This window comes from Rhinolophus ferrumequinum, chromosome 2, assembly GCF_004115265.2.
Source record: "Rhinolophus ferrumequinum isolate MPI-CBG mRhiFer1 chromosome 2, mRhiFer1_v1.p, whole genome shotgun sequence".
NCBI lineage: Eukaryota > Metazoa > Chordata > Mammalia > Chiroptera > Rhinolophidae > Rhinolophus > Rhinolophus ferrumequinum.
The window spans coordinates 105,159,297-105,182,814 of NC_046285.1; the positions used below are offsets into that span (position 1 = coordinate 105,159,297).

The following is a 23,518-nucleotide window of genomic DNA, read 5'->3' on the forward strand; positions in this document are numbered from 1 at the left end:
AATTTGGTTTTGTTCCTTGCTGCACAGTGAGGCTAAGCCAATGCCTTTGATTTTCAAATCTTTTCTATCATTAGGCAACAGTGGCAGTGGCTGCTTTTTCCTCCCCCCTTGTGTTTCATCGGTCTCTGGGCACTTAGGCAGCATCAATTTAAATCACAGTTAAATTTAACATATTGACTTTGTTGTGCAGAGTCATGAATACAGCATGCCTATTCTTAGTCAAACTGGAAAAAGAAAACTACACGCGTGGCAAGATGAGCTATCGCATTACCGCAGATATTTTCCTTCAGCATTTAAGGACTCATATGCCTTGGTCTACACTCTTCCTTCTGTACACTAACACGTATTATGTAATGGATCCTCAATTAGTTAATCTCGTTAGCTGGTTTGCAGATTATCTGAAGCCCTTTTACGGACATCTCTATCTGCTTATCCATTTTGCAACACAAATGCATGGTCCAAATTGAATGCATCATTTTCTCCTCCCCTAAACCATTTTCCTAGTCACAATTCCTTTCTGATTAGGCATCACGATTGTCAGAAGTCCTGGGTCCTTCGTCACAGTCTTCTCCCACATACACATATCGCCCAGCCCTGCTCGCTCACACCCCTATAATCTCTCCCTCCACCAAGTTCCTAATCACTGAACACTCCTCCAGCCTACACATACTGACCCATATTTTTTTCCGAAAGCCCAGGTAACGTACCTGCCCTGCTCACAAGCCTACTACCCCCTAGGCTCACTGAATATGTTTAAGCTGCACAGATTCCAGGAAATTCAGGCTGGATTCCACCTTTGCAGCTTCATCCACAATCACTTGGTGGTTTGTCAGTAATGAACCAGGGCTTCCGTGGAACAGACATTCATAACCTCTCATTCACCAGTAACCATGCTTTATATGTATCCTTGTTACTCACACAACGTCTGGCATACACTGGATCCTCAATAAATATCTGTAGAACAAATGATCAAAGAACAGGTCATAAGAACAGGAATCAAGTGATCTGAAACTCAAGCCAAAAACTCAGAAAATGTGATGGGCAAGAAAATTAAGCCACTGCCTAAAATGATTTAGAAATGACTGGCTGTGTGACAACCCGGCCACCTGGAACTGCAGGTGAGCACCTAACTGACCAACGAGCCTCAGGTGACTGGATCGCTGGGTCCACACTGGGCCTCTGTGTGTCCCAGCTGTCGTGGAAGCCAGAACAGGGAACTTCCTCAGCGTGGAAGAGACAGCGACTGGGCAGTGAGGATCAGGGGAAGAATATGAACAAAAACAATAACAGTTATAATTACAAACATTTATTGCGCTTCTCCTATGTGTCAAGTGCCATGTGCTACCCATTTCAGCTCATTCAATCCTGGAAACAGCCCTGTGAAAAGGACAAGAGTGCATAGCTGCCCAGTGGCTGTGGAAGGTTGTGTTCCTGTCCCAACTCTTCACGCCCTTCCCTGTAGGGGAAGCTCCATCCCTACCTGCGGCCGTGCACAATGAGGCAACTTCCTTGCCTACTCATAGCAGGCTTGGCCATGTGATTTACTCTAACCAATAGCATGTGAACAGACATGACATAAGCAAATCCAAGCAGAAGTTTTAGGAGCCACTTCAGGTTCCCAACAGATGTAGGGAAAATGGCATGCCCCAGCTAAGGCTGCCATCAGGATCTATCCTAAATGAGCAGACGTGTGGCCAACATTCATCTGGACACTGTCATCATGTGAGCAAAAAGTAAATCTTTGTTGTCGTTGGCCATAAAGACTTAGGAGTTGGTTGTTACCACCCGAAATTTAGCACTGGCAGAGCCAGGATTTACACCCAGAGCACTTTTATCCATCACACTATTCTGCCGCCTTAAACACATGCCCTATTATTAGAAGAGGCCCTACATCTACTCTGATGGGCTCTGTTCCCTCCATCCTGAAAGCTGGAATCAGCATGCTACTCAAAGTGTGGTCTGTGGACCCGCCAATGTCTGAGTATCACCTGGGAGTTGGTTAGATATGCAGAATCTCAGCCTCCCACTCCAGAATCTGCATTTTAACAAAATCTCCGGGTGATGCATGTTCAAACTGAGGTGTGAGAAGGGCTGGTTTAACACACGTGCATGAGTGTTACGCTTCATGAAAGGGCACTACCAAAGGGCCATCAACTGGAAATGGAAAGGCACAGCATCTGCTTATTTTCTTCACCCCGTAGAGCTCAGAGGGGGAGGAAACGTGTGTTGTAACTACGATGATATTACTGTAAAACTTTCCAGTACTTGCTCTAGCCATCAAATAATGTCCCTTGATGGAGCACTGTCCTCACTGCTGACCATGTTGACCTCTTGTTCAAACCCAATGGCTTGTTTATTGAACAAATAAACATGAAGGCCTATTAGTTGCCATTAGGGGTATTAGCATGTGAAGAAAAAAATGACATATTGTGCTTCTCTTTACTCTCCTGTTCCAAGATCCTATTATTGGTTTATCACCTTTCGATGAGCAACATTGACCATTAACAGGAAACACCACAACCTCCGAAGCACAAGTTACCATCATAATTAGAGGAGGAATATAGCACTTATCCAGAGCTACATAGATGAGAACTCAATGCCATGGTCTCCACACAGTCCTAAAACCCAGCAGGCAGCGAGCCAGAACATCCAAGGTGTAATGGAAATGAGTAATGATCTTTCAAGATGGCAGACGCTACAGGTAGAACAGCTACCCAGGCATCTCAGATACGATCTCCCCAGTGAAAGCTAAGGTTTTTGACAGGCTGGTTTATGAATAAATTCATGACGTGAGACATTTCCAAAATGTCTGTTAAGAACCGTTTCAAAATGAAGTCATCAAAATTACTACAAAATGTATACTTTAAATTCAAACAGCCGGGGGGAAGAGTGTGCTTGTTATGTAGAATTCATTACCAGTATTTCGGAGTGCAGCCTCTATAAACATTTGTTTAGGATTGTTTTTACACCAATTGTTTGGAACATAAGCAGGGAAAGAGTGGAATGGGAAATTTCAGAAGCCCAGAATATTTTTTCAACTTGTTTTTTTTCCTTCCTTGTTAGAAATAAATCATTTCTTTTCTTCAAATTTTAATGCAATTCAAAGGATTTAATTTTTTAATAATTTATCGGTTTGTGTTGTTAAGAGTAGGGGACATCACTTTAATGTGGGAAATGGAAGCCATATACTAGGAATTTCTTTCATTATCATCTGGAGGTGAAGATGCAAATGAGATGCAAATTACCTTTCATAGGTATTTAACTCACAATATGAGTATGTTCACATCTATAGACTCATATAATACTGATCTCTATATATTTTGAATTCAGCCTGAATCTGCTAAAAGATGAGATTAAATGACCAAGCCACCTAATTAGCCAACTGAGGAGATTTCAGGTCAAAAATATGTTAAGGGGGAAAAAAATTATTCTTAACATGGAATGAACTAAGAGGTTGAGTAAGGATTATAAACAGCACTGGTCCACCATGAAGAAGGAAAGTTGCATCGGACCTAAAAGAAAAAGCGGGTTAGATCAAGTATGCCCTCAGAACTAAAGAAAATTGGGAAATAATAAAGAACAAAAATCACCACAGATACACCCAAAAAGGAAAAGCCAAATACTTTAGACTACATAAAATTGAATATGTATATATCAAAAAAGTTCACCATCAGCAAAATTAAAATGCAAACAATGACCTTCAAAACTGTACATATCTGTTAAAAAAATTAATAACCCTACCATGCAACAAAAATCTGAGAAACCCATTTTTCAAATAACATACCAAAAAAGAAATGGGCAAAGCCCATGAACAGGCAACAATAAAATTCCAAGGACAACCTAAATTCACAACAATAGGGATCAGATTCGCTAAGTCAACTGTGCATGATACATATAATAAAACAGAATGCTGCCATTATAAAACTATATTACAGAATATATGTTGATGTGGGGAAATGCTCAAGAAGCAGTAAAAAACATCAGACAAGCACCTAATTATGAATATTGACAAAAGATATCCCAAAATATTAACAGTATCCATCTCTACATTGTAGAACTACAACAGTTTTCTTGGCTTCTTGGTTTGTGCTTCAAGTGTTTTACAAATTTTACATATTCAGTATGTATTGTTCTTAAATTAGAAAAAAATAATAATAAGCATTGTAAAAATTAAAAAGCATTTAAAAGTGGAGCAATTTAGTATAAATGAGGGGCAAAATTTTTTGCAACCCTATAAAATCATAGCCTAAACCACTGAAATGTCTTATTTCCAAGAGTAAATTAGTGTATTTTTGGACAAATGTCATGACCCTACACTGACATTTTTAGACATCAGCAGCTATGTTTGTAAGCAAAGGACAATGTTGAGTCACATATATAAGGAGATAGCTTGGGCCAAAAGGAACATTCCATTTCCTTAATTCAGAGTCTGTGTTTGCCACATGAGTGAACATCCACTATATTCCGGACTGAGCTGGGTGGACAGAACCAGACCACTGGGGCTTACATTGGGTGGTGCCTGCTCTCTAACTCTGAATCCGTACGGTCTGAGGGTCGAGATGGTAGCTAACACATCAACTCAAGTTTACTGCTTGCATCGCCTCCCCTTGTCCAGGGAAACCAATCATGTAAATATATCCGATATCTGAGCAGTGAAGCACACACACATACATAACATCTAAAATAAATGATCTTACAGTTTTAGTGCCTTGTTGCCACTGTTACAAACTAATACAAATGTACTAGCTTAAAACAACACAAATCGCGCTTCCTTCGCACATATACTAAAATTGGAACGATATAAAGAAGATTAGCATGGCCCCTGCGCAAGGATGACACACAAATTCATGAAACGTTCCATATTTTTTAAATATCTAATAATTATGTTGGTTTGTACACCTAACACTAATAAAAAAATAAAAATGTAATAAAAAGGCAAGTTAGTAGAGAACGGTGATGTCTATTGGACTTCCTCAAATCCCAACATGACACTGCTTGCTTGTTAAATAGCATGGAAAGTTTATAAATGCAGTAGCTCTTTAAAATTCCAACCAAAAAGGAGGGCATTCTATGACCATTCTGAATAAACCCACAATAACAACAATAAAAAAAAATCTACTATCTTACAGTTATGGGTGCAAGAAGTCCAAGATCAGATTTATGGGGCTCCAGTCAACGTGTCAGCTGACCTGTGCTCCCCCTGGAGGTTCTGGGGAGAATCTATTTCCTTGCTTCTCTAGGCCACCTCCATTCCTTGGCTTGTGACCCCTTCCTCACTTTGCTCCAACCTCTTTTTCTATCATCACATCTCCTACTGTCCCTCTGATATCCTGCTTCCCTCTTCCAAGGATCCCTGTGATTAGATTAAGCCTACTAGATAATCCAGAATAATCTCCCCACATCCAAAAATCTTAATTGAAATACATTTGCAAAATGACTTCCGCACATAAGATAATCCACGGGTTCCGGGGGTTAGGCATGAACACCCCGGGGAAGGTGGCAGCGTTATTCAGCCAAGCACACCCACCAACCAGCTAGGCTAGGCCCAGCCTGCAGAATCCTTCTTCAGAAAGCAGCAATTTGGGATTTGTTGTTGACATTTCAGAATCATGACAAACTGTGATTCTCTTCATGTGAATTAAACGGAAGGTAAGTCAGATAAGTGGATTTCTAAGAGGAAAAGGAATACACATTCTTAAGCCTCTTGCTCTTTCCCCAGGTCTGGAATGAGTGCTGCACAGCTGAAAACTCAGATGTTTTTAAAAACACGTACGGCACATCTGCCATATGGTAGACACAGATGTGATCCCCGGCTTTTGCTTTACAAATGCAAATGATGGCTGTGACTTTCATACGGCCTCTCTCTGCCCACAGGGCAGTGAAAGGATGAGACCACCTGCCACGTGAGCCCACGTGTGTCACCTCATTGCCTCCCCAAGGCTGAGAAAACAACTAAAGCAGCCAACGGAGGTGACTAAAAATCTGTTAAAGAAAAATATAAAAGCTTTAAGTTCTCTGATGTGGCAGGACCATGATGCAGAATCCCTCCTGAGATATTTTTTTTGCAACACACACTAATAACCGATCTCAGGCCTCCAGCCTTTCCCTTCTCTTTCTCCTCATGTATTCATCACCTATAAACATGACAGATTTGTGTTTCTATGATCCCCAAACTTCTGAGTTGTTTGGGGATCTTAGAATATACAGACACGTATGTACTGAACTCCAACTTGGACAGATTAGTAAGGAAAGAAGAGAGTGAGGGAGAGAGGACGGGAGGATGGGAAAAGCCACCTTCACGCCCACATCTGGACCCTTGAGTGTTGGCAAAAATCACACAACTGGGAAGATTCGTGTCAGAACAAACGCATGGTCACTAACCTACACGGGCCTCTCCTGCTCGCCAAAATGACCCTTTCACCTTCTCTAACCTCCCTACTCCTCAGACCCCTCACTCTCAGGAGCCAGTCTTCCCTCCCCCTTTATAGAGAAGAGACATACTCAGTTAAAAAGGCCTTGAACCGCCTCACCTCCACCACCAACTCTACCAATGTGCCAGGATCTGATCCGTGCTCCCCTCACTTGGGTTACAGTGGAGACAACGTCCTGGCCCATGCGAGGTACTCTTCTGGTCGTGTCTACAGAGATGGGAGACAGGCCCCCTGGCGTCCTGAGTGCGGCTGTGGCCTTGTGGGGCTGAGTACGCACACCTTCCTTTAAGTGGAAGCGCAGACATCGTTCTTCCGGAAGGGGATGACGCCGGGGAGGGATGCTCTGAGGATGGCAAGGCTTTGGCTTCTTCCTCATTCCAAATTTTCTCTCAATGCTTGGGTTACTCCTGGGTCCTTGTAGTCTCAATTGCCATTGATTCTCCACTGACTGGGAGCATTTAAACACGCTCAGGTCCTCTCACTGAGCACCTCACTGAGCTCTCCTCTCTCCTCAAACCCCCGCCATGACTGACCGGTCTCTCCCCTCCCCATTCTCAGCAAGCCTTCCCTGAGGACATGCACACATCCCAGGCTCCATTCCTTCCCTTCTCAGTCACTCTACATCCCACTCTAACCTGCTTCCCGCCCTGTCCCTGTTGATCTCCTACCATTTATGGCCATTGTCTCTCGGTCTTCTTTACTGAGTCACCTCACTTTGCCTAATCCCAAGATGTTGGTGTTTTTCGGATTTTGAGTCCCTCTGTGCAATTTACTCTGCACTTGCTCCTCAGTGATCTCGGCCACACCCACTGCCTAACTGACCGTCTAGGCCAGCGCTCCACTCTACCCACGCCTGTCTCCTGAGGGCCACACCTACACCTGCCCCTGCTCTTTGATACTCCACCTGAGTGTATTCACAGGCATTTCAAACTGACCGGGATCACACGTGAACTTACATTTTCTCCTTCCTCACTCCCCAAACTGCTCAGACTCCATCGCTCCCTCTATCAGTGAAAGGCATGTCCACCCAGCTGTCCACACTGGACTCTCCTAAACACATCTCGAATTGGCCACTTGTCCTCAGCTGCGTTGCTCAGCCCTAGTCCTAGCTCCCATCATCTCTCCTAGTGAACTCTAGCAGCTGCATAAATGGCCTTCCAGAATCCACTCCTGCTCTTCTCCAATCCCTCCCCTACTCTGCTACCTCTTTACCTTCCTATAATAAAATGGTCACAACACCCCCTTTCTTAAATGCTTCAATAATTGCCCAATGGCCTTTGACTAAGAGATAATCCTTAATATGAACTACAGCCTGCCCATTGCCCACTTCTGTGCCACCCGCCCTCTCTCCGGGAAGATCCCTTCTGTTTGTTCATCCACAGCCTCTCTCCTCCCTGTCCTCTGGCCCGTGAATCTGGTCAGTATCGACTACACCAAGGAGCCGCCTATGCCCTCTGACTTCCAATGGGTTCTGGGCACTGGGAGCCCCCACAGTTCAGAGGTGGGTAAGACAGTGGAGTCCTCTGGCTCACTTCCTCATGCGGCCCCTTTGGCACCCATCAGCCAAAGATCACTCCTCTTGTCAAAGCGGATCTCTCCTTCCAGGCTCTGGGAACCATTCCACCATCCCCTCACCCCACCAGGCTTATGGACAGTGACAAGTTAGCCAACAGAGGACCCAGGGCACTGCATCATCCTTTATGCTCTCCGGACATCCAGCCCATAGCCTTGTAAATGTTGCTTTATTAAACATTCCCGATGTTTTCTAACCTGAGAGTGCCCTCTGTTTCCTGCTGGGGTTCTGCCTGGTGTAGCCTCATCCTCTGCACTCCAGCCCTGCTGACCTTTACTCAGTTCCTTCCGCATGCCAATTTTATAATCCTGGATGCCTTTGTCACAACGGAAGCTGGTCTGACTGCCCTGCGTGACCCACAGGCTGCATTAAGTCCCCCGCTATGTTTTCCTAATGCACAGTCTACTTTGTCGCTGACATACTCTGAAATGCTGCCATTGTTCATATAGCTCTTTAGCGTCAGCTCCACAGGGGCAGGGCCACGTGGGTGGCACCCAATTCCCACAATGCCCCATCCTGTAGGTACTCATTTCTCTGAATTTACCTGGTGGGTACCTGATAATATTTAAACTTTCATTCTAGCTCCTGTATTATAAATGTAGAATAGCTACACAAATAGCTTTGGATGACCTTGGCGAAAAAGTGACATCATTTATTTCCAAATCTTAAAGGCAGTCAAAACTCATCCTTCATTTTGACAGTGATGAGGTCCAGAAAATTTATAAATGCTACAATATGCACAAATGCATTCAAGGAGTGGATTTCCATTGGCTTTCTCATCATAAGAAATTATTCTTGCATAGCAGGTCCAAGGTAATATATAATGAAAAGCATTATAAATATTTGATTAGTGCTTTATTATTATTGACCTCTGTTGCTGACTGACCACCTAACCATATGGTGCCCAGTTCCTTCACGGTAAGGAAACCATCCATGTCCTATAAACCTGCCATCTAAACACAGGTTCTCATACCTGCCTTTTTCCAGCCCAGCCTCCTGAGCCTTTGGATGGCCACTTAGGCACTGGTTCCTGTCCTTGGTCTTTTGATTACCCTTAACTGTCATCAACCAAATTGCAGGTTCTTGGTGCTCCTGCCCTCACACCCCTTGGGGGACACCTCCTCTCCATGCCCCTTGGGCAGCTCCAGTCCACTGCTGGACCTCCTCAGTCCTCACGAGTAACCACAGCCCTCCTCGCTCTTCCCTAGCACACCACGAAGGGGGAAACCTTGACTTGTTCACAGGGCCTGACCACATAAAGGCCCAGAAGTCACAACAAAATTAAAGGGAGGCATCTTGTAAGGCGATGGAGAAGTAACGGCAAAGCCAGAACCACAGAGTGGCCAAACTCTGGTGGGGCACGCGAGAAGAGAGAGCAGAGAATAAACAGGCTGAGGATGATGGTGGAGGGATATTTTCTAGCCCCCCCCTTCTATCATCTTCCCAAAGGGCATCTTCCTATATTGCAGCTTATGACTGTGAGATGTTGCATTGCACAAGCCACCAGTGCCCTTCGGCTTCATGCTCACTGGGTGACATGGTTTGGCTCTTGTTATCTGTAAGGGACCCTATAATCTGCTGCCCAGCCTCCCACCTCAGGTCTCAGGTACTCACCCACTACCTGCAGGGCATGTTGCCTGCTGGGAGCTCACAGCTAAGTTTCTCTAGGGAATCCACCTCAACCCAAAGAAGCCCCTTCGCTGGAGACATCGCTCATCCAATGGCTGGTCAAACGAGCTGTGGGGACCAAGCTCAAGTCGGACAACTCTGAGGGGCTCTCAGCTCAGAGTGTCTTTCGGAGTCAGCTGAGGCTCTGGTGGCATCTCACAGCCGCTCCTTCTCTGCCCAAGCCTCACTGCTTTGTGTCCTGAGAGCTTCCCCCACCAAATGTCCTACACGCAAACCCTCCCTGATCTGTCTCCCTGGAACTGACCTAAGACATCAAACCTTCCTGCTAAAACACTGATGCAATGGCGGCCCCATCCCAATTGTCCTTCAGTTAGTCACCACTTCTAGTCACCATGCCTCAGGAAGATCAGTGGACCCAAATACACCCACCAAGGATGACCTTTCACCTTGAGGTCCTAGCCAGGCCCTGCCTTTATACACACACTGTTACAATCTTACAATTGAAGACTCTGGGGGTTACACATTCACCTACTGCTCAGTGGGGGTCAAAATCATCTCCAGAGCATATGCCACCCACAGAGTGCTGCCCCTCTGCTTTGTGGAGTGGCATGATCCCTGAGCCACCAAATGCAATCTCCTCAACCTGTATCCATCCTCCAGTTTACCCCAGAGATTGTCCTACACCCCCTCTTTTGACCATTCCCAGTGTCAACCTGACTGGTCTTGAACAATCTTTGCTGCTCCCTCCTCACTAGGTGACACCCTTGCCCGATCCTAAAGGTCAGTTTGTTTGCACTCAGCTCTGGAATGTTGGGACCATATCATAATGTCCAGCATGCCCCAAGGTAGCATGACCGTGACCACAGTGGAGGCAAGAGGACACAGTTGCCACCATGTCCCAGGGCAGGACAAGTAGCCCGTACCACTGAACAAGGGGCAGTGTCTTGGAGCTCTCCAGAGGCGGATCCTAATCAAGGGTTGAATTGCAAGCTATCTACTGTCCTGCCACTGGGGTGGGTGCGTTGTAACATCTGCTATAAAAACGGGCCTGAAGCTTCATCTTGTGGGGAAGCTCTACAAAATTGTGCAAAATACATACCTCAGAAGTCTTACCTGTGGTTTGAGGGAGCCCGGTTATTTGTACACTGCAATGCTCTGGATGTTCAAGCAATTCTTACGCTGAAATCCTAACCCCTAATATGATGGTATTAGGAGGTCTGGGTCACTGGGAGGTTATTAAGTCACGAGTTTGGAGCCTTATGAATGGGATAGGTGCCCTTATAAAAGGACCCCAGAGAGCTCTCTTGCCCTCTTTTTCTGCATGTAGGAAACAAGAGTTCAGCAGACTGCAACCCAACAAAGGGCCTCCCCAGGACCCAACCATGCTGGCACCCTGATCTTGGACTTCCAGCCTCCAGACTGTGAGAAACACATTTCTGTTGTTGATAAACCACTACGACTATAATGCTGTGTAATAGGAACCCGGACTGACTAGGTACGTACCACCACCAATCATCCGTTATTGGTGGAGGGCTGCTGCGGGGTAAAGGGGGGGCGTTAATTCCCTGGCACCTCCAGCCCACCCTATTTGGACAGACCAGCCTTATAGGGAAATCCCACAGGCAGTAAGAGGCAGACACTGGCAGCTGGGAATCTCCAGATCACACTGACACAGACAGGTCTAGGCACCTGCGCATGCACTGATAGCATCTGCTAGGGACAGAGAGCACACCAGATAGCCAACGCACCCTGCACCCCATCCAGGGCACCCCTCTGCTCCTGTGGTATAGACCGATGAGGTCTCAGACCCGACTGTGCTTGTTGAGGTGTAGAGATACGATGATGGATTTCAACAACCAGGTTCAGAACAATCCAGAATGTAGGGCACACTCTATTGCTGCTAATTTCTAAAACTAATCACCATATCTGCAGACTTCCACATTGCTCGGCTTTCTCTACCGCGTTCTTTAAAAAAAACAATAGGAAAAAATTCACAGAGGATTTGAATGGACATTTCACCTGAAAATATCTACAAATAGCTGGTAAGCGCACTGAAAAGATGCTCGACATTATGTCTTTGGGGAAATGCAAATTAAACCACCATGACATACCACTTCACATCCAGTAGAATGGCTCTAATAAAAACAGTAAATAATACTAGTGTTGGCAAGGATGTGGAGAAATTGGAATCCTCAAACACTGGGAATGTAAAATGGTGCACCTGTTTTGGAAAACAATTTGGCAGTTTCTTAAAAAGTTAAACGTAATTTTACCATATGACTCAGCAATTCTATTCCTAGGTATAGACCCCAGAGAAATGAAAACGTAGGTCCACACAAAAACATGTGTACAAATTTTCATAGCAGCATTAATTATTTTCAACTAAAAACTAGAAACAATGCACATACCAATCAACTGGAGAACAGATAAACAGAATGTCCTACATCCATATGATAGAATATCACATGGCTATAAAAAGGAATGAAGCACTGATATATGCCACAGCAGGGATGAACCTCAGAAACAGGGTGACGTTAAGTGAAATAAGCCAGTCAACAGACAACATATTATATGATTCCATTTATGTGAGTGAAACAGAAAAGGCCAATCTATAAAGAAAATAGAGTAGGGGATGTTGCCCAAGGTTTGGGGTTGGGGGTAGGATAGGGAGTGATTGCAAATTTGGATGGTGGAGAAATATTTTGGGGTTGTTCTAAAAATGGATTGTGGTAACACTCATACAACTCTGTAAATGTACTAAAAATCAGTGAATTGTGCACTTAAAATAAATGAATCATACACTATGCAAATTAGACCTCAATCAAGATGCTAAAAATAAAATTAAAAGCAGCTAAGTGGCCAATGAACAGAGCCTGTGATCACCCAGCACAGACCCCACCCACTAGTGTTAACTGACAAGTGTCTGTGTCCATCAAACTTCATGCTTCTTGTCAACTAGTATTTTCACCTTTGTTATATTCACAGCAGAGTCCCTTGCCTCTAGTGATCATTCAACAATTATTTGTTGAAGTGAACTCTGGCAGAAGTGAAAAAAAAGACATTTTTTAGGACATTAAAATAACGCTTTAAGAAAAGGTTTCACAAAACCCTTCCTTCAAAACAGCCCCTTGCAAGTGACTGACAAACACAGCATCTAGGAAAAGTGGGATGACTTGGGTGTGAGAAGCAGACATGACATTTAGCTAAAGACCCAGCAAGTCAGTCTTTGGAGAAAAACAAAAAACAAAAAAAAACATATCCGCAGTGAATGTGGTGTGGCCTCCTGAATCGGGGTCAGAGGACAGTGACGCTCCAGAAGGGGCAGCCATCCGTCCACTGCTTCACAAAGCCAGAGGCCGCTGGCCCCGCCATTGAAACTGTCAGATTATGGCCACGTGGCTGAACTTGTGAACAGAGAAGACAACTGAAGCTGCTTTTCATTTTAGAGGAGTGTAAGTTTTCTCTGAAGGTTGGCTGAAAAGGAGCACGGAACGTGGCCCTTGGAGGCCCAACCACTACTCCTGATGGGTAGCTTTTTAAACCAGGAACTAGGTGGGTGGGTAGAGTGTTTGGGCTTTGGGGTCCAAGCGCTCTGGGCTTGGATCCTGGCCCCATCAGTTTCTTGCTGCCCCAGCTTTGACTTCCCTTCACCTCGGTTTTCTCACTTGTACAACTGGAATAAAAATAAAATCATCTACTCAGCGTCATTGCAAGTTTCAAATGACAGGATGTACCATGACTGGGGTAGGAAATACTCGCTAGGTGCCATGGAGGCCCCAGGGAAGGGCATGTCACCAGGTGAAATGAACAGAGCCGTGGTACAGCCAATCATCAGAAAAAAACCACAGGCTTACTGTGCCCTTGGTCAGGTTTCAGAAGTCCTTTCCAGTGGGCATTTGCCAACGAAAGAGTCTGAATTCATCATTTCATGCTATAACACGCAGACTTGCGGAGGAAGAAAGAGCGCCCCCTCCCCATGATATTTGAAGCATAGATTGACTTTTTGAGGGCGTTATGTATTACCCAGAACCCCAAAGTTAGTACCTGAGTCTCCACATTTTAGAGAGCCACCATTTCAAGTGAGCGTTTCCTTTTTAAACTTTTACCCTCCGAGAAGAAATCCTGACTTCACTCAGTCAAGTGTCTGATACCCACCAAATGCTTAATCATGCTTGGTGAATTTTAGTTGACTTAATTATTCCCACAAGCTCGCCAACATGAATCATAAAGACAAAGTACACAATCAAGAGTTTCTATTTCATCCAAAGATGGGCCTAAGCAGGAAAAGACTCTTTCCTTCAGGACTTGGGAAGGAGGCCTGGAACTGCAGAGCAGGAGGCGCATTCTAGAGAAGTAGATAAAGGAGGGCTGCAGAGAGAGAATGATGCTGACACCCTGAGAGAAACAGTATGAAACACTGTGTGAGCCTGGAGACCGAGATTGCAGCTGGCCCAGCATGGGTCCCTTTTCTGGTCTGGCCCTACTTTCTCATCTTGAGAAACCTTGAGAAATCTATATCTTCCACATAAACTTCTTTTGGACTGAGACAGGCTGAGTAGATTTCCTGATGAAGCCTCGTGTGGGATCTCTGATGGTTCAGGCATGTGGGACCACTGTGAGTCCAACTTGATTTTGGATTGTGATTCACAAACACTGTGTTCCCCACCTGACGCCTCAGTGCTTATGTGAAAAGAGAATATTTTCTCCATCCCCCAGTCTTCTGGTACTGGGGAGCAGAAGAGATGGTTTATAAGGGAAGGCCAATAGAACAAGAAAAGGCTGTGAGGTTTTGCAGGGAAAATGTTGTTGAATGACTGGAGAGTAAAGTTTTCCTTAGATGGGGGGAAGTAACCTGAGAGGAGCAGGAAGCCACGTAACTGAGATTATGCAGCTGATAGATGATGGACAGAAATCCTTGACATTCGACCCCATAGCTGCCTCACCCCAAATCGCCACTCTTAAAAGGAAACAAACCTTTCACTTTCACTGTGGGTACTCAGGTCAAAGATCACCAACCAGAGTAGGTGACAGATGGCCATGGCCAACCCAGTCTTCTCAGGTGACCCTGTACTCACACCTTCAGTCATGTGCTGTATGCATGCACTGTCCCCTAACACCCAGACAACTGTCCCTGCCACCACAGCTCTCAACAAACAATCATACCCAGGACTCCCGTGACACCTGAATTCCTACCAACCTCCCATGCTCTCTTTATGGATACATCTGAACAATTTTTGCCCACATTCTTATGGAACGGTTGTTTGTGGAGGACAGAGGGAAAAGATGGAATGTGGTTTGCCCTACGAGCTTTACAAGTAACTGTGAGAAGTGGCTATGTCTAGACAATTGAATATACAGGTCTGAAACTCAGAGCAGAGCTGGAAATACGAAGTTACGGGCATGCATTTTGTCATCCAGGGAAAGAGAATAAAGACAGAGGAGAGCCTGGAGCTGAGCATTAAAGAATCCTAACACTTAAAGGCCATGCATGAACCGGCAGACAGGATTGAGACAGAGACTAGGGGGGAAAAAAAGAGAGAAAACAAGAGAGTGAGGAAGTTGGAAGCCAAAGAGACGGCTTCAATGAGGAGGAAGCGGTCATCAGTGTTGAAAAGCACTGTGAGTACCGAAAGCTGCCCATCAGCTTGGCAATATGGAAGTCACTGGAGACCTTGGAGTAAACTGTTCAGTGAAGGGAAAAGGCTGATTGGAGCTGGCAAACTGGGTGGTGAGCCACTACCAGGTCAGGACATGGGGTCAGTGAGTGCAGAGATGTTTTTAGGGAAATTTGGCTTTGAAGTGCACAGAGAGAGATAAGAAGGTATAGAAAGTGAAATAAACCAAGCTCATTTGCACAAAAATGCATACAAATACATATTAAATAGTACGAGAGACAATGGAAACAGCAGAAATGAAACACCATTTCATTCTACAAAAGGCTGGAGATGAGTTGATTGAAATTGAATCCATTATTTCTTTGACCCGAAGACCATAGGTGGGCAAGAGAACAGAAGCCAGTGAGACCAAACATGCAGTCATTAATCCAAATAACTGTGGCACATGAAGACAGAGGTACGGGGCAGGCCTGACTCACTGAATCTTCTGGTCACTTGAAATTTTCCAGTGGTCACACAGACACAGCTGAAAGTCACTGATGCAGCCAAGCGACCACATAATACCCAAGAGGAAGCGGAAAGCAAAGGCACTAATAAGCATGTGTGACCAGAATGTAACTGGAGCGTGCTGAAAAACAGCTTTATTTGTGCCCCCAAACTAGGGGCGCGGTGTGCCAACTGAGCAATTCTCCTACACATGAAGAACCACAGAACCATGCAGACTCTCCAGCTGTGTGTACATCCAGTTGCTCCTTTCAGAACCCTTTTAGAAAACTTTTTCAATGTTTAACCTCAAGTGAAAACACTTCTAGCTTTACCAGTATGGTGTCTGAAATTTTAAGAATAATCAGTGTGGGAGCCCCGTCTCAGTGTAGTAGAGAAAGGACCAAAGTTAGAAGTGCTGAAATCTCCCCTGAAAAGATGTGTTATGAAAAAAGAAATACTGCTTTTCTCAGTTACATCTAATACCTATTTTTAGAGCTCACATAAAGAATGTGCAATGATGAGGAAGGGAGCTGTTTATCTCTACTGTGTTCGTACTAAAGGCTTAGGAGCAACACTGACAAATAAACAGCTCAATGACATGGAGAGATTTTAGTTCATCGTGGAGTAGAGAGGGAAAAGGATATAAGGAAAGAATAATTTGAGATGGTGACCTGTAGATGGAATTGACTGAGTTAGAACCACATTCTTGCAGCTGTACAGGCATAAATAAAAGCATTAGGACCAGCCACACAAGTCAACTAGGCGATCCAGTTAAAAAGAAATCGAGCAGATAACTGAAATGTCCAGGTGCTTCACACGCTGAACTTCAATTATTTAATGGCAAAAGAAAATACTGTGAAGGTCTAGTCACCGCATATTCTTATTAATTAAAAACAGCAATCTGTAAGGCAATTGCAAGGTTCAAAATGTGATGGCAATTTACAAGTTCAAAAAAAGCACAAACAAAAACCAGCACTTGAAAAGAGCCACATATCAAATATTCCGCACGTGACTCGATCTGCTTCTGCAGGAAAAAGCTCAACTGCTACAGCACTGTGATGGGGCAGGCAGTTACAGCTGACAGTTTAGAGACTGAATGGAGAAAAGAGACCTATTGTTATCAATCTCAGCTTTCGGGTTGTCGCCATTTTGTTTATTTCTAGTTGCAAAGAAAAAAGAAAAAGAAAAGAAAGAAAGAAAAACAATCTTAAAGCAACCTCAATCTAAATTATATTTGTACACCATGAGGTGCCTATCATCTGGTAATTTTCTCAGGATGAATAGGCACGGACAGGCTACCATAAATAAGGCTATTTTCCCCCTAAACAAAGCTCATTTGTTTCAACCAGCAGGCTCCACTCCCAGAGTCCACAACCTGGGCTGACATAGATAATTCCTCAAAGGCAGGTTGCTCCCTCACTGAGACACAAGAACCTATTCAGTGAAGATGAGCAAATGTAGGTCCCTTTCTCTCCCAGGATAAAGTTGGCACCGACCTCTGCTGGAAAAATTAAAAGGCAAAATTTTCCGATGCTAATCAAATCTCTTCCACTTAATGAGCACCAATGTCTTGTAGAGCAGCTGCAATGATGCGTGTTTCGCAAATGAAATCCTGAGAAAGTGGTACTAAGAGTTGAGTGGCAGACACCAGATATGTTTTCTTTTTCAAGGTATTTTCACATGCATTGGGACCATTTGATTTGCATTTCACGGTATCTTTGTGAGGTGTACATGATACACATTGCAAGCCAGATTGTGGGGATTCAGATGAAGACAAACTGAACACCCACCTCTAGAGGCATGGGGCAATTTTCTCAACCTGCCTGTGACTCAATCTGCTCATCTGTAAAGGGCAGAGAGCTTTAATGTGAGTTAACACTCTGCTATGAGAGTTCAATGTGATAATGAAGGTCTTAGTAGTGCCTGGCATATAGAAAGTACTCCATGGTTTGTAGCTATCACTGTTATATCTGCTGTGCTGTGGTCATCACCACCGATGAGGCCACCTGGCTGAGAGCCCCTACGGTCCCACCGTTAGAGACTCAACCAGACATAGAAGATTCAGCTCCTGACCCTCTGTCTATTGCTTCTTCCAATCCACCATGAAAACAACTTTAAAAAGTAGCAAAAAGAAGTAAAGGGTGGGGCTCTTGTGTCAAATGTGCATTTTAAATAAATGGAAGCCAAAGTCCTATAGAGAGAGGGGTAGTGAGATTTGAAGCTTGGGCAAAGGCTAAAAAATGGTAGTGGTTTGCCCTTAGCTCTACCCCTAACTATGTGATGATGCATTCAAGACTTCAAGATGCTGCTCATGTTTCCTGCCTCCCAAATTAAAAAAGAAGGGAGGGGTCATTATCCCCATCAAGAGGTGTAATGACAGGAGAGGACCTGGTCATCATTTGCATCAGAGAACCCAGCATCTTCCCAGGAACCAAAGTCCTAGCCCAGCGGAGAGCATTTTATTGTTTTTAAGGAAACACAATAGGACTGCCTTCAGAACAAACCTATTTTCTTGAGAACATATTCCTTGAGTCTTGAGAAGATATACCCGCATTTATTTTTCAAATACTCAAATATTTCTGAGGGTTCAAACATGCTAAAATTTTCCCAGGATATAACCAGAATACACCCGGGGGAAGAAAATTTAAAAGCAAAATCTACACCTACTTGCCAGCTCTGCTCCTTTTTGAATTTCCCTGTTTTATCTGATGCTGAACCCTGGAGGTGGATTTCCCAGCATTTAAATTCACTACACTCACCTATGCAATAGGTAAGGATTGAAATCTCGGACGGCCAAATAATGGGTTATCCTTATTTAAAGATATGCAGTAAATTAGATTTTTTTTTCTTGGTGCCAACGACTAGGAATACATACTTCCGATTTCTAAGCAATTTCAGGTTTAATTAGGATTCTCTAAGCCCCATTTGTCTTAACAATTTGACAGCTCTGGCTTCCCCTTCCACACCCACACTTTGCCTTTTTTGTACACTGTTCCCCGTTTGTAGTATTTCATTCCGTATGAAAGCCAGGAGGGAAAAGAAGCAAGCGTAAGTGCAAGGCAGAGCACTTGTTTCTTCTCTGAACACGCCATTTTCACGGCACCTTTGATAAAAGGTTATTTCCCCTTGACTGACAATGATCTCTAAGCTAATTATTAAAGTGTCTTATTAAAATATGCATGTTCGAGGGGCTTCCATGGGAGGTGGCAATGAAGCCCCCTGGAAGAGGAATATGACATCACAGGACGAATGTGTAGGAGAGCGCCCTGTTTGTCCATTTAAATTAGTTTCATCATCCATAACAAGTGTTTAAAAAGCAGAAAAGCAAGCGTGATGCATAATGCATTGTGTCATGACGCATAATAACGAGGCCCGTTCTCTCCACCCCGGCTCCCAAGACAGAAAAAATCTCTCCGAGTAAGCACTTTGTTCTAAAGCCTCTGACAAAAGTGCCATTCAGGAACTTTCAAATTTACAGCTAGGCAATTTGTCATCATTTATACGAGAGCGAAAAAAATAAAAGTGATGTGATGCTGCACAGTTCGTCACTTCCCCAACCTCCCGGGGACCAAAACCCCCAGGACCCGACCTGGAAAGAAGGCACCACCCGCCCCTGCAGGGTCGCGTGCATGCAGAAGCCCGCCACCCCATGCAATGCGTTCTTTTTCTTTTAAATAAACGACAAACTCTCATAAGACATTTATTCCATGCTCACACATGAATAGAATGATTTGCTCTTGGAATAGCCAAAGTTAACTGAAGTTTTGGAAAGAAATTCCGAACTTCTTATGTGCTTCTCCATTTTTCCCACAAGACAGGGGTTGAAGATGGGATTGCCTTAAAAACATTCTTTGTTCTAACACATCATTTTTTGAAGATATGATAAAAATACAAGATAGTACTAAATTTATATAACAACTAAAACCTGTTGGGGAAAAAAAAAAGAAAGAAACATTCAAAAAAAAAAAAACAGATGATCTTTAGAATAAGAATTGTTACTTTAAAATGACCAGTTATCGATGGAAGGAGAACTGACTCTAGGACGGCGAACACATAATGCAATACTCGTATATAGATGATGTATTAGAGAAATGTACCCTTGAAATCTATAAAATTTTACTAACCAGTGTCACACCAATAAATTTAATAAAGATTTTTAAAATATCACTTTGTAAGAAAGAACTTTTTTCTAGATTTAAAATAAAATTTAGTACACATGTGACATTCCCCACGGAAGGAGGGAGAATTCGGGGTTCCTGATCTAACAGGCTGTACACAGCGTACTTTTCTTTCCCCCATTCGTCCCACACAGCGCAGCTCATGTATGTCGGGGTCTTCATGGTGCCGAGGGCTAATGGCCAAGAAAAGCCGAATGAGGAATAACAGAACAGGAAGACGCCTGAGAGCTGGTTAATTGAGGACTAGTACGGAAGGGTTAATGTAAATGATTTAATGAGTGAATGATTTATGGAGTCCAAAAGACGGATTCAAGTAACCAGAAAAATTCTCTTTCAGCTAATTTAACATTTTCCCATAATTGAACACAGATCGCCTGGAGCCATGGCACTGAGTTAGCTGGCTGCACCCAGGGATGAGCACTTGCGGCCCCGTGGTCATTTCTCCCAGACAGTATGGGTAGCCCTTGTCATTAGAACATCTTCCTGGACTTTCCCAGAAGACACTTGGTCTTGGGAGAAACACGCAGGGCCAAGCACATCATGGTTGTGTGCACGTGTTCAGTTAATAGCGTTCATTACGCCACGAATTCAGGAACATAGAGCTAATGTCATGTAATTACTGATCCTCGCAAATTTCTGGTATAAAAAAACCCATTTCAGGTGACCGAGGAGGTCCTCGTGGGCCAGGCTGTTAGGAGACATACACAATACAGCATGCACGTATTAATCTGCTCTGACCTCTACTTTACTTTCCAATTTCTTCTCCTTTCCTTCCCATTCATGCATTTGAAAGGACATAAATTATCTAAAGCTTGTAGGCAGGTCAGTGTGGGGTAAATCCCAGCTTCATACAAATCATATCATGTCTTATGACAGAAGTCAGTTTACTTCTTTGATCCTCCCTTCCTTCTTGTCTCTCAAACAAAAGATTGACAGGTGGTTGCCAACGTCCCCCTCATTCCAAACTGTCTGCGTTCTAGGACTTGAGTCTGGAAAAGAAGGGTGTCATTGTCAGGAATGGAATGAGGTAAATATTTGTGGAGGAAGATCATGTGTGTTGGGACACCCATGAAGGTCTTTGTCCATGTGACGAGGAATAGAAAATTTTTTACTTGAGTGAAAAATTAGAGCCATAAATCTATATTGAGAAAAAAAAACACCATTATCTTGAACTCCATAGTCATGAGAAAAAATAAAGACAGGAAAAGCAAGGGGAGGAGGGTCTCTGGATGAGGAGCTCAACGCGGCTGGAGCCCAACGCCATCTAGGATTTACACCGACTTAAGTCAGTGACCCCACAGGTTTGAGTGTGGAAATTAGCATTAATTTCCTTATTGAGCAAAAACTTCTCCAGAGCATAATAATAGATTGTATTTATTATGCCTTTCACTTAGTGAGTTCCTTTAAAAATCTACTATCAATAATCTAGTAAAGCGAGCATCTCTACCAAAACATGACAAACAGGTTTGCTCCAATTTCTTAAAACATCTCCCCCATTTTGATTTTTTGTCAAGTTATCATTTTTGACTTTTCACATCCTATGAATCAGGACTTTTTCGGTTTTACCCTTTGATCTCCCTGCAATGGTCACTCTCCAGTCCTGGACGTCATCTTCTCATGCCCTCGGTTATTACAGCAATAGCCTAAGTTCTCTCCTTCAAGCCTTTCCATGTTTCCTCATTCCTTTATGCCACTTCCAGAATAGTTTTCTGAAAGCTCCATTCAAAGGGTCGCTGTGGTCAGCATTTAAAAATGGAATCTTTTTTAGAAGGAACATGTGAAGTAAGAAACATAAGGCTGTCTAAAAAGGGAGCCCTTTAAAATCAGGAAAACAGCAGCAAATCACTCGGACAGTCAGATGCGATGACAGGAAAGCTAAAAGACAGTGTGTATTTACAAGTCAGAGAACTGAAACGTAATTCTTTGCTTACTAAAAGGACTAAGGGAAAGGTCTCAGGGAAGACTAAATTTGAGTAGGTTGTAAGTATGATTACTAATTAAAGATCTTTGTTTTTATCCTGACACTGCTCATGCAGGGTGATAGGCCCTCTTTTCTGGTCAAATCATCTTAGGACATATGTTGCCTTTAACCATTTAGCTACATGTAAACCTCCATGTGTGACCAGACATCAAGGTTTGTGCAATTATTTCAGATAATTACAGAATCATAAAACATGGTTGGTATCAGAATACCGAGAGCCATCAATTTTACCTTTTGTAAATCTCTTCATTCGTAACGGACAGGGAACTCACTAGGTTGTCCCCATTGTATTTCTTTCATTCATCTTTTCCTGCCTTAAACTAAAACGCTTTACTTTCCATGTCGTAAAAAACTTAGAGCCAGTTCTGGGGTTTGAAATAACAGCAATCACTGCTCCCTCCATACCAGCTGTTTGCCACAAGCATGACTGCCGAAGAAGAGCTTCCATTTCTAAATGCCTCCCTAAAAATGTGAAACTGAATTTTCCCCACACAGCCTTGTTCTGAGAGTCCTTGAAAGCTTCTTGCTGCTGCCTGAATTTTGTTCCTCAGCCTCCCACACACTCGTGGATCAGTCTCCAAATTTACAGTATTTACCACGACTTCCAAGCCTGCAAGCTGCATACACACATGCTCTCACACGCACATGTGTGTACAAACACACATGCATACACACCATTGCTGCCAAAACCCAACCCGTTCCTTAAATCGCTGTCCAGCACTGATCCATGCCTCCTAGGATTCTGCTGGAGACTCTCTTCTTGCAGGAAGCCTTCCCTGCCGTCAGCTAACAAAGTTTGCTCTCTCCCCACTTTTAAATTTAATGTCTTTTCTGAACATCAACAACTCAGTTTTTAATCTAACTAAATTAATTACCCAGATTATCTCCTTCTGTTATTAGTTTATATAATACCTCAGTTTTAAAAAGAACTTGTTTCCTCATACTTGTTTACGTCATGATTTCCCAAGGAAATGGCCAATTCTTTAAGGACAGAAATCATCTTTACACTTTTCTTATCTTATTCCATATTCTGAAAGGGCATAAAATAAGCACAGTAAATATTTCAGGTTAATTAAGAAACACTCTCCCGAGAAGCCCATTGGTGAGTTTCTGTTGGTTTCATGTCAGTTGTTACTAAAATTCTGTTACAAATGATCAGCCACTTCAGCTAATGCCAGTTTGTCACAATCGGTATATACACACCAGGGGTGCCAAAAAAAATGTATACAAGTGGACACTTTGGTCAGCTTTGCTCAAGCAGTAGTTTGCTGTAATCAGAAGTGTCTGGACGCTGATGGGAACCACGTTGAGCACCTCTTGTAATTGCAGAAGTCAAACGTGATATTTTGTTATCAATATATATTGAATATTACAATTCTAATACAATTTTCCTTTCTTAAAATGTGTATACATTTTTATAGCACCGTGTGTGTGTGTGTGTGTGTATCCTCTTACTCCTTATCTCAATTTCAGTTTTGGAAATACAAATCTTTATCAGCAAACAAAAGCAAAGGAGTTTCTAATAATCTATTATAAGAAATAATGGTTAATCTAAGGACACATAGATGGTGTGTGTGAACAAGTGTGGAAGGTGAGGAGAAAAAGGCAGAGAGAAAAAGATTTTA

At 43.4% G+C, this 23,518-nt stretch overlaps 1 protein-coding gene and 1 non-coding gene across 3 annotated transcripts in view; one reads left to right on the forward strand and one right to left on the reverse strand.

The window, feature by feature from the left end:
- The window catches only part of DSCAM (DS cell adhesion molecule), a 640,159-nt gene that overhangs the window by 594,238 nt on the left and 22,403 nt on the right, over positions 1–23,518 (reverse strand). The gene's annotated exons all lie outside the window — the stretch shown is intronic.
- Positions 4,765–4,867, forward strand: LOC117014799 (U6 spliceosomal RNA). Its single transcript, XR_004421613.1, has one exon. It is a non-coding gene; the product is annotated as a U6 spliceosomal RNA (small nuclear RNA).